This window comes from Triticum dicoccoides, chromosome 2B (genome assembly GCF_002162155.2).
Source record: "Triticum dicoccoides isolate Atlit2015 ecotype Zavitan chromosome 2B, WEW_v2.0, whole genome shotgun sequence".
Classification (NCBI taxonomy): domain Eukaryota; kingdom Viridiplantae; phylum Streptophyta; class Magnoliopsida; order Poales; family Poaceae; genus Triticum; species Triticum dicoccoides.
This window is the reverse complement of record NC_041383.1, coordinates 703183654-703198879: the sequence shown is the minus strand read 5'-3', so window position 1 is coordinate 703198879 and position 15226 is coordinate 703183654.

Genomic DNA, 15226 nt, shown 5'->3' with positions numbered 1-15226 from the left:
CGCGGCGAGCGTACAAAGGCACAGGAGGGGATCCGACCACCTGAGAAAGTGCCTTATTATTAACGAAACTACTGAACTAGCCTAGTGGCCAAGTGACACTACCCAACAGCTATTCCGCCCGGGTTCGATTCCACCTCACACATGTGCAGGGAAAATATCTCCAAATTTTTTGCCTCTGCCTTTATTGACATGTGGGTCCCCATTGTCATCTACGCACACCATGTCCAACACTTGCCACAACTTCGTCCCTCGTTTTCTCTCTGTTTCGCACACTCGACATTGTGTGGGCATTTTGACTGTGCATCATACGAAGATGTGCTATGCATGAATGTTGATCAGCATGATGTTAACTGGCTGGTAGTTCCATTTTCGACCATGAATAAAACTTCTAACATGATGTTAACCTGTTTGAAAAGGTCGTGTTAATATAAATGCTCTGCCTCTGAAAGTTGCAGTTTCTTATCTGAAACTAAACTTGCAGTTTCTTATCTAAAACTGAAACTTGCAGTTTCTTCTCTGAGAATCACATTGTCTGCACTTTTATACTCCTATGAAACTACATTTTTTAAGTGCTAAAAATAGATCTCTAGAATTCATAAAATACTTCATATGCTCAATACTGCAAATCTGAAATTCAAAAGACATTCATATCTGAAAGTACTCTCAAAATACACAACACAACAAAACACAATTGACAACCTGCAAATACTGACAACCCTAAGCTCCTCCTGACAATTCACAACCTGCCGACTATTGGGCTGGGGGGGCAGTCCCCTCCTATTCCTCGGCGGCAGACGACCGCCCTGTGAGACGATGTGAACGGCGAGGGAGAGGATGGCGGGGAAGCGTCGTCGGGCCAACTGCTTTTCTCCTCTTGCAGTTGGGTTCGGTCGACGAAGACTCCACCGGCTCGCTCTGGCAGGACACCCTCACAAACGACACCATGTAGATGCTCGATCCTTCAATATCTGGTGGATGCTCCATCTGGGATCGACACTCCCACCACCGCTCCCTCACGATCGGATTCGGTAAATATGTTTGCTCCATGGCCTAAATGAGCAGCTCTATGTACTCCCGTGCGACTCCCTCCGGGTGTATCGCCGCCTTTTCACTCTGTTGCAGATATTTGGCCATGGATGTTGCTGTCGCCGCTAGTTGGTCTGTGTTGTCAAACCAAGATTGTATCTCCAACATCCTAGCTAGCTTCACAGGGTCGCCGTTTGCAATCCTCACGTGATCTACTTCTCCAAAGCACCTTCACTCACCGGCGGTGGTTTTTGAATGGAAAAGGAGAGGAGCAGTGCTGGTTTTGGATTAGAACGGGAGAGGAGCGACGCTAGTTTTGGACTGGAACAGGAGAGGAGGGGCGGTGGTTTTGAAATGGAAGAGGAGAGGAGCGGCGCTGGATTTAGATTGGAACAGGAGAGGAGCGGCGGGGGTTTAAGAGGAGAAGAGCGGAAGAGAGGCGCTGGTCTTGGAAGTATTTTTTTGTTGTTTTGCGTATTTTGAGTCAAAGTTTGACCATGTACTGTATTTGACAAGCAAAATGTGAATGCATGTCACCAAAAATTGTATTGTTTGGTTCGTATCTGAATGTACTTTCAAATTATATTCTTTTTGCAACGTATAACATATATTTTATGTGCGAAAATCATGGTCAATTATGACCCACAATAAAAGGGAGACTAGTTAATGTGGGGTCGCTTTCTTAATTGAAGGGTAAATTAATTTTGATTTTGATCCAGTCACAGCGCGATGGCCCTCTCGTCCAATCCTAAATCGCCACCGCACGCTCCTCTCCCTCTTCTCCATTGCAAAACCACCTCCTCTCCTCTCCATCATCTCCATTCCAAAACCACCGTCTCGCCTCTCCCTCTTCTGATCTTCTCCACTGCAAAACCACCTCCTCCTCTCCATCATCTCCATTCCAAAACCATCGTCTCGCCTCTCCCTCTTCTCTATTGCAAGACCACCGTATCTCCTCCCATCTTCCAAAGCTAGCACTGGACCACTCAGAAGGACATCTATGGAGAGGATGCAGCAGCGAATCAGGCAGATCACCGGCGGCGACCAGGCAAAGTAAGCTAGGTTGAAGGAGATCCTTACTTGGTTTGACAATGAGTGGGAGATTTCGAGGACGGTGCGGGCCATGTGGCAATGTATGCGAAAGAGCGAGACGGCGGTGATGAGGGCAGCGATGTACATGTACTCCTCGGCGGCAGTCATGCCGCAGTCCTCCGAGTTCATCGAGTATCTCCTCTGGGCGATGGAGCAGATAGATTCACCCGAGGAGACAGTCAGGCGGAGGTGGTGGGCGTACAGGTCGAAGGTCGAGCACCTAGAGGATAACGAATCGATTGAGTATGGTGTGCCGTTCGTGAGGGTGCAGAGCCAGCCGGAGCCACAAGAATATTTGTTCTCCCACCGCAAGAGGAGGTCGGATGGCGTGACGTCGCTTCCCCGCCGTTCTCCACGGTTCCCTCGACGCTCGCCTCGTTTCAAGGCGGCGGTAGGGTTTAAGGTAAGTTTCGGACTAACCTAATCTTCCACCTGCTCATGCTTACAATCAGTGTGACAGCTAATGAAAATCATGCTTACAATCAGTCTCCGAGTACTACGCCAATCACCCTAAAATAGCTCTGGACCTTTGGGTCAAAGTTGTGACACAGTGTACAAATAAAGAAAAATAGATTGGTGCTTCTTTCAGAAAAGAGTACTCCCTAGAAAACTGCCAATATAAGCTACTAGTATTTGGTTAGAGGATTTGCTGCCGAGAAAGATCCGTCCAAAGAGAGCGCCACACATCCCACTGGTGGTGGTGGATGCCAATGCGTGCATGCAGCATGGTTGGTGTCAGTAATTTTTACTTGGCATACCTCGCACTCTGCATATATGCCGGTTCCATACGTACATTTGTGCAGTTCCACCAAAATGCAGCTGAATAACCCTGTTTGCACATATAATGAAAAAGCGTGATTACATTATAGTGGCACTAGTTGATGAAACACACAAAATAAATAGAATAAAATATTGCGATAGTATCATAGTATGCCATGCTGCGAGGGCAAGATTGGCCCTGCGACTCCTCATACGGTACGCCTCATACTGGACATCGTCCCAAGTCTCCCAGATACACCTTCTGCCAGTGATGAACATCAGTGTACAGCGGTAGTACAAGGATTCGCCTTGAGACATTCAAATTTCTATTTTTGTACGGATCAACTAAAATTAAGCACCCCAGTTTGCAGAAACGCTTAAACATTAACAATGGGACTAGTTGATGAAACATACATTAACAAAGAGAAGCACTTTCTTTATCTACATTGGAAATGAAATGATAGAGAGGACACTCGCTCTATTTTAACTATATTATTACTTCATTTTATCAGTGACACTAGGGTCGAGCAGGTGGCAAACGAGGTGTACCGTGCGTCGCAAGGATGGAGGCTGGGGGTGCTTAGACTGGGATGCTGAAGCTGGCTCTTTCAGTCACCAACATGGATAATTCAATTCATGGGACCTTTTGGTGCAGTTCACCTAAAATGAAGCAATGTCCCGTGACCTAGCAGCTTCTTCTTCAATTTTTTTTAAGAAAAGGGCTCCAACCCCGGTTCCATTTCCATCAGAAAACGAAACCCACAGAGCTTCTTATTCATTAGTTGCAATAAAATTGAGCAACATCAAGGTTGGTTGTGAAGCTCCTGGAATGCTCAACTATAATTTGGATATCATTTGTGCAGTTCAACTAAGATCGAGCGTGAAATGTATATCTCTGTTTGCACAAAAAAGGTGGAAAGGAGGGTGACTAACAAGTGATGAAACATGCATCAAATGAAAAGAAGCATGTTCCTTATCTGAATGGCAATCCTACAAGGACAGTAGCAATTTCTAAAGCAGTGGCATTGCTAAATATTAGTGTGGGCATTAGGATTAACTATGACAACCGTTAAATACGACATTACTTTGGGCACGGGAGAGTAGGCGGACCAGGACAGTTGCATTTCTAACAAAAAGAACCAACTTATCTTAATGGGAAATTTAGCAGGACATGTAAAAAAGTGCCATTGATTCATATTACTGGAGGCATTACATTGAAAACAACATTGGTTTAACGTGTCCTTACTTTTAACAGTGTGACTGCTACATTTTACCAGTGGCATTACATAAGAGTGGCTCGGGGCAACAAACATCAGAACAGGATATCTGGGTTGGTCCCATTTTTGTTCGGTATAGCCACCTTATACTATGTGAGGCTAGCAAATCTAGTGCTCAACTTACTCTATTGACTTGTCCCCCAGTCCCCACTTTCTTTCCTTTTTCAACCAATAGATAGGGTTTATATTGAGTTTGTACTGCGTTTCCCTTTATTTCCCTATTAGACCTAGAGACCAGTTGGATAGCCAGTCTCTGCTACTTTTTGCCCCCTTTATTTCCTCTTCGACCAAGTCCTAGATTCAGGTAACAAATCCTCCCCCACCCCCACCCCCTTTCTTCCTTGTTTGAACCAAGTAGTACTAGATTCGAGTGCATGAACTAGTTTTACCTCTTAAACGTAAAAAATAGGTGGTTTTCGAACAGCCGATCAATCCTATCTACGAGGAGGCTGAGAAATAGTAAAAGATACAAATGCAGTGACATCAGGAGCTCGAGAAGTAGAGCAAGGCCGGTCTCGAAGGAAGTTATACATGATGGCCGCCGAGATGTCGCTAGGTGGGCGGCAGGAGGCCGGATCTGCCCACACTACGACAGTGAGGAAGAAGGGGTCGGAGGCCCTCCCTCGCCAGCGGTGCTTGGGAGAGAACCGCAAGGCAGGCTGATCAAGATGCGCCAGCAGTGGGTAAGAGTTGTCGCCGAGGACGACTGCGTGAACGTTGCACCTTCTCACCTTCCCCGGCGGAGAGGATCCGGCTGGATCTGTGACCAGCGGTGAGCAGAGAGAGAGAGAGAGAGTGTGTGTGTGGCCATCGCTGTCGTGTTTAGATCTAGAGAGGACGAGACAGTGTGAAGAGAGAAACACTAGCAAGGAAGCGCGGAGGCTCCTGCCATATAGTGGAGCAGTACTAGTTTTCTTTTGTCTACCGGAGCCGGCTTGACCTCGTCAATGACTGTCGAGAAGTCTTCATGCACGTGGCCCGGAGGCGCAGTTGTCGTCATTTTGATCTGAAGCGACGGATTATAACATATAACACGAAAAAATGCCACCTGACAAGAAATCATAACCTCACTGCCCAAAGGAGACAACATGAATCCGACGGACAAACTAGACGAGGAACAAAGCTCAAATTAAAGATAAACTGATAGAAAAGGGGTCCGTCGATAGATGTCCTATTTAACATAGCCGGCTTGACCTAGATGGCAGTCGAGTAGTCTTCGTGCATGTGCCCCCAATGACTAGCCCAACTTAGTTGTCGCTGTTTAACCCTCGCAGTGATCTGAAGCACATGACACCTAATTTTGCGAGATGACAAGAAACCTTTTTTAGATTTCTCACCACAACTACATCCATGCACAACACAGCCTGCACAATATGTAGACGATGTTCTAGACCGACCGACCATCTGGCGTGCGACGCGAATGCGCCCGGCGTGCTGTATACTCCGTACATGTGTACTGTCGTCCTCTAGAGGCTTTGCTCCATGGCGCAATCCATGGATACAAAATTAGTATACTATACTATTTAAAAGTCAAGGGTGGAGCTTTTCCTGCGCGGTAGGCGGGGCAGTTCTGCCTAGTCGGTTCGACACAAACGCGAGAAGACAAGGGAGTAGGCAGCTGCAAATGTAGGGCTGTGTGATTTGACAGCGAGTTACTGCTGGACATGTGGGGCCCCATGATTTGACTTGCCATTATCATTTTAACTGCGTTGCTACGACCGGCGTGAGTCTCCCGATTCCTGACCACCTCCATACAGGTGCCTGATACGTCCATTTTGCATCATGCTTTTATGTTAATATCTAATGCATTATGGGCTGCTATTACATATTATATCTCAATACTTATGGCTATTCTCTCTATATTACAAGGTTTACCATGAAGAGGGGGAATGCCGGCAGCTGGAATTCTGGCCGGAAAAGGAGCAAACATTGGAAACCTATTCTGCACTGCTCCAAAAGTCCTGAAACTCCACGAAACATGTTTTTGGATTTATTAAGAATTATTGAGCGAAATAAATACATCAGGGGGCCCACACCCTGGCCAGGGGGGTGGGGGCGCCCCCCTACTGGGTGCGCCCCCTGTCTCCTGGGCCTCCTAGTGGCCCTCCGATGTCCATCTTCCGCTATATGAAGGCTTTTACCCTGGGAAAAACCGTGGGCAAGCTTATGGGACGAAACTCCGCCGCCACGAGGTGGAACCTTGGCGGAACCAATCTAGGGCTTTGGTAGAGCTATTCTGCCGGGGACACATCCCTCCGGGAGGGGGAAATCATCACCAACGTCATCACCAACGATCCTCTCATCGGGAGGGGGTCAATCTCCATCAACATCTTCACCAACACCATCTCCTCTCACACCCTAGTTCATCTCTTGTATCCAATCTTGTATCCAAAACCACAAATTGGTACCTATGGGTTGCTAGTAGTGTTGATTACTCCCTGTAGTTGATACTTATTGGTTTACTTGGTGGAAGATCATATGTTCAGATCCTTAATGCATATTATTACACCTCTGATTATGAACATGAATATGCTTTATGAGTAGTTACGTTTGTTCCTGAGGACATGGGTGAAGTCTTGCTATTAGTAGTCATGTGAATTTGGTATTCGTTCGATATTTTTATGAGATGTATGTTGTCTTCTCCTCTAGTGGTGTCATGTGAACGTCGACTACATGACACTTCACCATTGTTTGGGCCTAGAGGAAGGCATAGGGAAGTAATAAGTAGATGATGGGTTGCTAGAGTGAAAGAAGCTTAAACCCTAGTTTATGCGTTGCTTCGTTAGGGGCTGATTTGGATCCACATGTTTCATGCTATGGTTAGGTTTACCTTAATAATTTTGTTGTAGTTGTGGATGCTTGAAATAGGGGTTAATCATAAGTGGGATGCTTGTCCAAGTAAGGGCAGTACCCAAGCACCGGTCGACCCACATATCAAATTATCAAAGTACCGAACGTGAATCATATGAATGTGATGAAAACTAGCTTGACGATAATTCCCATGTGTCCTCGGGAGCTCCTTTCTCATTATTAGAAATTGTCCAGGCTTATCCTTTGCTACATAAAGGATTGGGCCACCTTGCTGCACTTTATTTACTTTGTTTACTTTTTACTCGTTACTATTTATCTTATCACAAAACTATCTATCACCTACAATTTCAATGCTTGCAGGAAACCTTATTGAAAACCGCTTATCATTTCCTTCTGCTCCTCATTGGGTTCGACACTCTTACTTATCAAAAGGACTACGATAGATCCCCTACACTTGTGGGTCATCAAGACTCTTTTATGGCACTGTTGTCGGGGAGTGTAGCGCTTTTGGTGAGTGGAACTTGGTAAGGAAACATTTATATAGTGTGCTGAATTTTTTTGTTACTTGTTACTATGGAAACTAATCCTTTGAGGGGCTTGTTCAGGGCATCTTCGCCCCGACCAGTAGAGCAAAGAGTTGCTCCTCAACCTAGTGAACTTTATGAAAATGTTTATTTTGAGATTCCATCGGGTATGATAGAGAAATTGCTAGCTAATCCATTTGCAGGAGATGGAACGTTGCATCCCGATTTACACCTTATCTTTGTGGATGAAGTTTGTGGATTATTTAAGCTTGTAGGTATCCTCTATGATGTTGTCAAAAGGAAGGTCTTCCCTTTATCTTTGAAGGGAGATGCATTGACATGGTTTAGGCTATGTGATGATACGGGATCTTGGAATTATAAGCGATTGAAGTTGGAATTTCACCAGAAGGTCTACCCTATGCATCTTGTTCATCGTGATCGTAATTACATATATAATTTCTGGCCTCGCGAAGGAGAAAGCATCGCTCAAGCTTGGGGGAGGCTTAAGTCAATGTTATATTCATGCCCCAATCATGAGCTCTCTCGGGAAATGATTATTCAAAAAAATTATGCTCGGCTTTCTCTTGATAATCACAACCTGCTCGATACTTCCTGTGCTGGTTCTTATATGGTGAAGACTATTGATTTCAAATGGGACTTATTGGAAAGAATTAAACGCAACGCTGAAGATTGGGGTTCCGACGATGGTAAGGAGTCAGGTATGACACCTAAGTTCGGTTGTGTTAATTCTTTTATGGATACCAATGCTTTTTGTGGATTTAGCGCTAAGTATGGACTTGACTCTGAGATAGTAGCTTCTTTCTGTGAATCTTTTGCTACTCACGTTGATCTCCCTAAAGAGAAGTAGTTTAAATATAATCCTCATGTTGAAGTGAAATTAGTTGCACCTATTATAGTTGAAGAAAAGACTATCACTTATAGTGATCCTATTGTTCCTACTACTTATGTTGAGAAACCACCTTTTCCTGTTAGGATAAAGGATCATGCTAAAACTTTGACTGTTGTTCGTAAAAGTAATACTAGGACTTATACACCTCCTGAGCAAATCAATGTTGAACCTAGTATTTCTATGGTTAAAGATCTCTTGGATGATGATATAGATGGGCATGTTATTTATTTCTGCGATGAAGCTGCTAATATTGCAAAACCAGACGCTAAGATACATAGACCCGTTGTAGGCATGCCTGTTATTTCTGTTAAAATAGGAGATCATTGTTATCATGGCTTATGTGATATGGGTGCTAGTGCTAGTGCAATACCCTATGACTTATATAAAGAAATTATGCATGATATTGCACCCGTTGAATTGGAAGGTATTGATGTTACTATCAAACTTGCCAATAGAGATACTATTTCACCAATTGGTATTGTTAGAGATGTTGAAGTCTTGTGTGGGAAAGTTAAATATCCTGCTGATTTTCTTGTTCATAGTTCCCACAAGATAACTTTTGTCCCATTATATTTGGTAGACCCTTCTTGAACACTGTTAAAGCTAAGATTGATTGCAAAAAGGATGTTGTTACGATTGGCTTAGATGATATGACTCATGAGTTTAATTTTGCTAAATTTCGTAGACAACCCCGTGATAGAGAATTATCTAGTAAAGATGAAATAATTGGTCTTGCTTCTATTGCCGTGCCTCCTACTAATCCGTTAGAACAATATTTGCTAGACCATGAAAATGATATGGTTATGAAAGAAAGAAGGGAAATAGGTGAAGTATTCCTTAAACAGGAACCTATTTTGAAACACAACCTTCCCATTGAAATTCTTGGGGACCCCCCTCCACCCAAGGGTGATCCCATGTTCGAACTTAAACCCTTACCTGATAATCTTAAGTATGCTTATCTTGATGAAAAGAAAAGATATCCTGTTATTATTAGTGCTAACCTTTAAGAGCAAGAAGAAGAAAGATTATTGAAAACTTTGAAGAAGCATCGAGCTGCTATTGGATATACTCTGGATGACCTTAAGGGTGTTAGTCCCATGTTATGTCAACACAAAATTAAATTGGAGGACGATGCCAAACCAGTTAGAGATCCTCAACGACGACTAAATCCTAAAATGAAAGAAGTGGTAAGAAAGGAGATACTAAAGCTCCTTGAGGCAGGTATAATTTATCTCGTTGCTGATAGTGATTGGGTAAGCCCAGTCCATTGTGTCCCTAAAAAGGGAGGTATTACCGTTGTTCCTAATGATAAAGATGAATTGATCCCGCAGAGAATTATTACAGGTTATAGGATGGTAATTGATTTCCGTAAATTAAATAAAGCTACTAAGAAAGATCATTACCCTTTCCCTTTTATTGATCAAATGCTAGAAAGATTATCCAAACACACACACTTTTGCTTTCTAGATGGTTATTCTGGTTTCTCTCACCTATGTCAGCGGGAGATCAAGCAAAAACTACTTCTACTTGCCCTTTCGGTACTTTCGCTTATAGATGTATGCCTTTTGGTTTATGTAATGCACCTGCTACCTTTCAAAGATGCATGATGGCTATATTCTCTGATTTTTGTGAAAAGATTTGCGAGGTATTCATGGATGACTTCTCTGTTTATGGATCCTCCTTTGATAATTGTTTGAGCAACCTTGATCGAGTTTTGCAGAGATGCGAAGACACTAGTCTCGTTCTGAATTGTGAAAAGTGTTACTTTATGGTTAATGAAGGCATTGTCTTGGGGCATAAGATTTCCGAGAGAGGTATTGAAGTTGATAAAGCTAAAGTTGATGCTATTGAAAAGATGCCATGTCCCAAGGACATAAAAGGTATAAGAAGTTTCCTTAGTCATGCCGGTTTTTACAGGAGGTTCATTAAGGACTTTTCTAAGATCTCTAGGCCTCTGACTAACTTATTGCAAAAAGATATTCCTTTTGTCTTTGATGATGATTGTGTAGAAGCATTTCAAATACTTAAGAAAGCTTTGATCACTGCACCTGTTGTTCAGCCACCTGATTGGAATTTACCTTTTGAAATTATGTGTGATGCTAGTGATTATGCTGTAGGTGCTGTTCTAGGGCAAAGAGTCGATAAGAAATTGAATGTTATCCAGTATGCTAGTAAGACTCTTGATACTGCCCAAAGAAATTATGCTACTACTGAAAAATAATTTTTAGCAGTTGTGTTTGCATGTGATAAGTTTAGACCTTATATTGTTGATTCCAAAGTTACTATTCACATTGGTCATGCTGCTATTAAATATCTTATGGAAAAGAAAGATGCTAAGCCAAGACTCATTAGATGGGTTCTCTTGCTCCAAGAGTTTGATTTGCATATTATTGATAGAAAGGGAGCTGAGAACCCCGTTGCAGACAACTTGTCTAGGTTAGAGAATGTTCTTGATGACCCACTGCCTATTGATGATAGCTTTCCAGATGAACAATTAGCGGTCATTAATGCTTCTTGTACTGATCCATGGTATGCTGATTATGCTAATTATATTGTTGCTAAATTTATACCACCTAGTTTCACATACCAGCAAAAGAAAAAGTTCTTTTATGATTTGAGACATTACTTTTGGGATGACCCACACCTTTATAAAGAAGGAGTAGATGGTGTTATTAGACGTTGTGTACCTGAGCATGAACAGGAACAGATCCTACGCAAGTGTCACTCTGAATCATATGGAGGACACCACGCTAGAGATAGAACTGCACATAATGTACTACAATCTAGTTTTTATTGGCCTACTCTCTTCAAAGATGCTCGTAAGTTTGTCTTATCTTGTGATGAATGTCAAAGAATTGGTAATATTAGTAGACTTCAAGAAATGCCTATGAATTATTCTCTTGTTATTGAACCATTTGATGTTTGGGGCTTTGATTATATGGGACCTTTTCCTGCCTCTAATGGTTATACACATATTTTAGTTGCTGTTGATTACGTTACTAAGTGGGTAGAAGCTATTCCAACTAGTAGTGCTGATCATAATAGTTCTATTAAAATGCTTAAAGAAGTTATTTTTCCCAGGTTTGGAGTCCCTAGATATCTTATGACTGATGGTGGTTCACATTTTATTCATGGTGCTTTCCGTAAGATGCTTGCTAAGTATGATGTCAATCATAGAATCACATCTCCTTATCATCCGCAGTCTAGTGGTCAAGTAGAGTTGAGTAGTAGAGATCTCAAATTAATTTTGCAAAAGATTGTTAATAGATCTAGAAAGAATTGGTCCAAAAAACTTGATGATGCATTATGGGCCTATAGAAATGCATATAAAAATCCTATGGGTATGTCTCCATATAAGATGGTTTATGGAAAAGCATGTCATTTACCTCTTGAACTTGAACATAAAGCATATTGGGCTATTAAAGAGCTCAATTATGACTTCAAACTTGCCGGTGAGAAGAGGTTGTTTGATATTAGCTCACATGATGAATGGAGAACCCAAGCTTATGAGAATGCCAAGCTATTCAAAGAAAAAGTCAAGTGCTGGCATGATAAAAGGATACAAAAGCGTGAGTTTAACGTAGGTGATTATGTGTTATTATTGAACTCTCGTTTAAGATTTTTTGCAGGAAAGCTTCTCTCTAAATGGAAAGGCCCCTACGTTATCGAGGAGGTCTATCGTTCTGGTGCCATAAAGATCAACAACTTCGAAGGCATAAGTCCAAGGGTGGTAAACGGTCAAAGAATTAAAAATTATATTTTAGGTAATCCTATTAATGTTAAAACTAATATTATTGAAACCGTATCCACGGAGGAATACATAAGGGACACTTTCCAGAACGCTCCAGACTCCGAAAAGGAATAGGTATGTGGTATGGTAAGTAAACCGGCCCCAAAACAACTCCAATGGCATTTTTTATCAGTTTTGGATTATTTGAGAATTTTAGGAAGAAAGAAGTAGTCCGAAGGGGACACGAGGCCCCCACAAGAGTGGAGGGCGCGCCCACCCCTACTGGGCGCGCCCCCTGTCTCGTGGGCACCTCGTGTGCCTCCCGGACTCCGTTTTCTTGCACTTTACGTATTTTGGTCGGTAAAAATTCATTATATATACTCCCGAAGGTTTTGACCACCGTATCACACAAATATCCTCTCTTTTCGTTTCGAGCTGTTTCTGATTCAGATCTAGAGCACCATGGCGTCGCCCTCCCTCAACAATGAAGACAAGGATGCTTGGCTATTGAAGATAGAGCTAAAAAGAGAAGAACCGGAGGAGACCCACAAGGATAAAGGGACCTAGAAGGCCATGGAGGTCCAAGCTCCGGCGGTGGAAGAAGACATCCCCCAATTTTTACCTAACCTCTTTACTCCAACAGAGATTGAAGCTTTCAAGATGATAGAGTTAGCTCGCATATAGAACAAGTATCTCACACAAGAAAATATTCTGCTGAAGGATCATATCGCCGGACTCAAGGGCATTATCCGCAAGCTGGTGGAGCTTTTACGCTCAATGCGAGATTATAGACCGTCATCATCACCACCTTCACCACCTCCGAGGACATAATCACACGGGTACGGGCACTTCCCCTTGGCAACTGCCAAGCTTGGGGGAGGTGCCCCGGTATCGTATCACCATTACACTCCTATCTTTAATGTTTTATTTAGTTCGATCCTTTTAGTACTATCTTGATCTAGTAGATTGAAGTTTTGATTTCAAGTAGTTTTGAGTTTCGCTTAGTGATCTCTTTTTGTAATCGAGTCCGTGAGCTATCTATAATAAAGATTAGTGTTAAGTCAAGGGCTTTGCTATGTTGCTATGATCTTGAGAAAGTAGAAAGAATTAAAGAGTTCTTATTGATCTTATGGTTAGTGATAACTTCACATATAGAAAGTATGAGGCATGAAAATTGTAGAGAGTTGATAAACGTAGTTTTGGTCATCGTTGCAATTAATAGGAAGTGATAAGGAAAGAGAGGTTCACATATAAATACACTATCTTGGACATCTTTTATGATTGTGAGCACTCATTAAGTATGACATGCTAAAAGAGTTGACGTTGGACAAGGAAGATAACGTAATGGTTTATGTTTTCTCACATCTCAGTTAAAGTATGTTGTCATCGACTTTCCAAACATGTTGAGCTTGCCTTTCCCACTCATGCTAGCCAAATTCCTAGCACTAAGTAGAGATACTACTTGTGCTTCCAAATACCCTTTAAACCCAGTTTTGCCATGAGAGTCCACCATATCTACCTATGGATTGAGTAAGATCCTTCAAGTAAGTTGTCATCGGTGCAAGCAATAAAAATTGCTCCTTAAATATGCATGACTTATTAGTGCGGAGAAAATAAGCTTTATACGATCTTGTTATGGAAGTAATAAAAGCGACGAACTGCGTAATAAAGGTCCATACACAAGTGGCAATATAAAGTGACATTCTTTCGTACTAAGATTTTGTGTATCCAACCCTAAAAGCACATGACAACCTCTGCTTCCCTCTGCGAAAGGCCTATCTTTACTTTATGTTCTTACTTTATGTTTTTATTTGAACTTGAGTCAAGGTGATCCTCACCTTTCCCTTTTTCATTTTATCCTTTAGCAAGATCCTCGTGTTTGAAAGATCATGATATATATATATATATATATATATATATATATATATATATATATATATATATCCAACTGGATGTTCGTTAGCATGGGCTATTATTGTTGACATCACCTAAAGGTGAATACGTTGGGAGGCAACATAATAAGCCCCTATCTTTCTCAGTGTCTGGCTGAAACTCCATAACCACAAGTATTGCATGAGTGTTAGCAATTGTAGAAGACTATATGATAGTTGAGTATGTGGACTTGCTGAAAAGCTCTATTGTTGACTCTTTCTGATGTTATTATAAATTGCGATTGCTGCAATGACTAAGATTATAGTTTGTTAGTTATCAATGAAGTTTTTGAACCATACTTGATATTGTGAATTGATTGTCACTTGAGCATAAGAAATTATATAATGGAATCTATATATGTTGCTGTTGTAAGAATGATCATGATGCCCTCATGTCCGTATTTTATTTTTATCGACACCTCTATCTCTAAACATGTGGACATATTTTTCGATATCGGCTTCCGCTTGAGGACAAGCAAGGTCTAAGCTTGGGGGAGTTGATACGTCCATTTTGCATCATGCTTTTATGTTAATATTTATTGCATTATGGGCTGTTATTACACATTATATCTCAATACTTATGACTATTCTCTCTTATTTTACTAGGTTTACCATGAAGAGGGGGAATGCCGGCAGCTGGAATTCTGGCTGGAAAAGGAGCAAACATTGGAAACATATTCTGCACTGCTCCAAAAGTCCTGAAACTCCACGAAACATGTTTTTGGATTTATTAAGAATTATTGAGCGAAAGAAATACATCAAGGGGCCCACACCCTGGCCAGGAGGGTGGGGGCGCCCCCCCCTACTGGGCGTGCCCCCTGTCTCCTGGGCCCCCTGGTGGTCCTCCGATGTCCATCTTCCGCTATATGAAGGCTTTTACCCTGGAAAAAATCGTGGGCAAGCTTACGGGATGAAACTCCGCCGCCACGAGGTGGAACCTTGGCGGAACCAATCTAGGGCTCTAGCAGAGCTGTTCTGCCGGGGACACTTCCCTCCGGGAGGGGGAAATCATCACCAACGTCATCACGAACGATCCTCTCATCGGGAGGGGGTCAATCTCCATCAACATCTTCACCAGCACCATCTCCTCTCAAACTCTAGTTCATCTCTTGTATCCAATCTTGTATCCAAAACCACAAATTGGTAACTGTGGGTTGCTAGTAGTG